Source organism: Triticum aestivum, chromosome 3B (assembly GCF_018294505.1).
Source record: "Triticum aestivum cultivar Chinese Spring chromosome 3B, IWGSC CS RefSeq v2.1, whole genome shotgun sequence".
In the NCBI taxonomy this organism is placed as follows: Eukaryota; Viridiplantae; Streptophyta; class Magnoliopsida; order Poales; family Poaceae; genus Triticum; species Triticum aestivum.
This window is the reverse complement of record NC_057801.1, coordinates 16,292,228-16,295,739: the sequence shown is the minus strand read 5'-3', so window position 1 is coordinate 16,295,739 and position 3,512 is coordinate 16,292,228.

Genomic DNA, 3,512 nt, shown 5'->3' with positions numbered 1-3,512 from the left:
TACGACGCTCCGGTGGCATTGCTACCCCCAGGGCCCCCGTCCCGCCTAACCCTGGAGCGGTTGACCACGAGATCTAGCCTTTTGACTTCCCACGGACGGGCTTTGACCAGTGGACCTCTCCACCCGGTTGTGTTAGGTCGGCCCAGAGGGACACCCGGGAGCAACATCCGGGCCAAAACCACAGCTACATCCACTCCGTGTAGACCCGACGCATCCGTTTCCCCCCTCCAGGTGCCGGCGGCGGCGCCGTCCATGAGGGGGGCACACCGTGGATGTGAGGGGGGTCACTCTCTGGAGACGGGTGTCGGGCGTTTGCAACTGCCACAAAACTTCTGTCGGCATAGCTGTTTTTGATTTTAATAAAATATAAGGATCTATATTTAAAAGAACATGACCGCACATTAATAACGTGCTCGAAAAAATACAAACTATATATATATTCATAATATATGAAAAAAATACAAACTACATATATATTTATATGTATGTTTATATTTAACATGTTACATGTTAGTTGATATAATAATACATAAAAAAGCATTAAAAAATATGTATCGAAAAAAATCTAACTATGCCGACGGCCTAGCCGTCGGCATAGATCCGACCAGCGTGCCGCGGATCACTGACGTGGCAGATATGCCGACGGCAGCCGTCGGCATAGGCTCTGCATGGTGCGGCCTGGATCAATGACGTGGCCTGCGGACCTATGCCGACGGCCCCCCGTCTAGGCCGTCGGCATAGCTCTGACGCCGTTAGCCAGGGGGTGGCCGGGCCCCACGTGTATGCCGACGCCTATGTAAGCCGGCGGGAGCTGTCGGCGTATATGTAGCTAGGCCGACGGCCATTCTATGCCGACGGGTGCCGTCGGCTTATCTCTGCGTAACCCGACGGCCTTTGTATGCCAACGGCCAGAACCAGGCTGTCGGCATATCTCCCAGGAAGCCGACGACGGCCGTCGGCATTGTTTTGGCCGTCGGGGTATGGCCCTGTTCCGGTAGTGAATTACATCCATCTATTCTCTTCAAGTGAAATCCGCAAGTATCAGAAGTGCACTGAGCTACTCATAAGGAAGCTGCCCTTTCAAAGGCTTGTTAGGGAGCTTGCCATGGCTTCAAAGGTAGAATTTCATAGGATCAAGCACATCTTAATTTGGTTTTCTTGCAATTTTACTTGCCAACAGAAATATATTTTACTTACGTTATATTTGTTTGCTCCTCGACTACGTTTGCAGAGTGATCTACGGTTCCAAAGCCATGCGGTTCTTGCTTTGCAAGAGGCAGCAGAGGCATACCTAGTGGGTCTCTTTGAAGACACCAACCTATGTGCTATTCATGCCAACCGTGTCACCATCATGTCCAAGGATGTTCAACTTGCTAGGAGGATCCGTGGCGAGAGGCCTTGATTTGATTGGAGATGGAGCGTTCAGTGGCCTTCAATAGTTTATGTGAATGGTTTTATGTCGCAAGAAAATTAGCTATTGATGACGAATGTTCGACTATGCATGGGATAATCAGTTAAACTAGCAAATCTACTTGCGTTATGCAAATTAATTGAGAAGTTTTTTCGAAGGTAATTAAAAAGGGCTTTTTTTTAGGCAACTCTGCAATTTGTTGGGCCGTCGGAGCCCAATAGTCTCAACCCTCGTTCCTTCCTCCTGTCTGCGCGTGCGCCGTGGCCTCGCCGCCGGCGAAGAAGACACTCTCCTCAACCACCATTAGCGCCCTGGACGACGACACCCTGCGCGAGATCCTCATCCGCCTACCCTCCCTCCCTAGCCTGGTACGCGCCGCTCTCAGCTGCCGCACCTTCCTCGACGCCGTCCGCTCATCCCCAGCCTTCCGCCGTCGCTTCCGTGCGCTCCACCCACCCCCACTCTTAGGTCTCTTTCTCAGCATGGAAGACACCGTCGTCCCTACCTTCGTGCCCCTCCGCTGCCGCTCCAACCCGGACCTCGCGGCCGCCGTCCGCGGCGCAGATTTCCTCCTTGGCCGCCTGCCAGTCCCGGAAGGCGAGAATGATGCCGTCTTCCTCCATGTCCCCGTCCCCGTCCCCGAAGACGACGAGGATGCCATCGTCTACGAGTGGTCAATCTGTGACTGCCACGACGGATTTGTTCTTCTTGGCAGCTGGAGCACCCAGCAGTTGGCTGTCTACAACCCGCTCACGCGGACCCTGGATCTCTTTCCCCTGCCGCCTGATGAGGACCGCGAGGGCTTCAATGTCGACTTCCACATCCTCGCCTCAGAACAAGACTATCGGTTGTTCCGCGTTGTGTGCGTCCGGCACAATGAACGTGGCGCACGCGCCGTCGTCTTATCATCGAACACCAGGAAGTGGCAGATGTTCCCATGAGAAGAGATCAACGGGCCCTGGCGTCAGAGTGGTAAGGTGGTGAATGGCTGCATCTATTGGACCATCGGAGTGCCGAAGGACGCCCGTGTGTTAAACACCACTACAACGCGATTCTTCCGAATGGATATGCCGCTGCGCAGGCGAGGGAGTGAAACACTGACCGCTGGTGAGACCAAGGATGGGAGGCTCTGCATGGTCTGCGTCGCTATGGAACCATCAAGATTCGAATCCGCGCTCGATGTTTGGACCCGAAGTGCCGATGACAATGGTGTCGACAGGTGGATGCTGGACAAGACACTTCTGTCGCGGGAGATATATGAGATCGTTTGGTGTGAATTCGACAAGGATAATGTTAAGGTTCAACTGAGTGTTAATTCGATTATTGATGGATTTGTGTACTTGCGTGCTTGCTGCGGGACGTGGCAGCATCGTCATTCGACTCACTGGCTCCTATCCTTCTGCATGGAAACAACGGTGCTGAACAACCTTGGTCGCATCCTTAATGGTGCTTCCTATCCCTACATTATGCCATGGCCTCATTCGTTGGTACACAGCAAGGTGACTCAAGGTTGTTGTTTGACTTGTAGGATGAAATTTAATTACAAAAAACTTGATCTGTTTAAGTTATGAACTAATGTCTTGCTATGGTAATTTGAATTACACATCTAAAGAATGGTCAAAGATGGTGAGGTCCTATTGAGAATTGACAATCATTTGCATACCTTCGATCAGCATATATTAACAATCATATTCCTTTCCTGTGCATATTGGAAATGCGTAGAAGACTTTTTGAAATTCTCTTCAAGAAACAAAAAGGAGTAATTTACCAGAGATTCAGTCAAAGAATAACTAGAAATATGTTATGACAATCTAAGAAGTTCCATAAATACCTATACAAATAAGTAAAGATAACTTCATCCCTCCTTCGGTCTTCCTTGATCATGATCGCTTGCTCCAGAACTTCAAGGAAAAGACTATTTTGAAGGTTAATCATGTTGGGTCAATCATTCTGTAACAATTATTATAAATTGACCATGTTGTAGTTGCAAGGCCAAATAAGAAGTTCTTATCTTTATACTCTTCTTGATTTCATCGTTTCATACTATAAATTGTTTCATATACTCTTTATACTTCAGCACCTAAGAAGTTAGCCTTTCTAT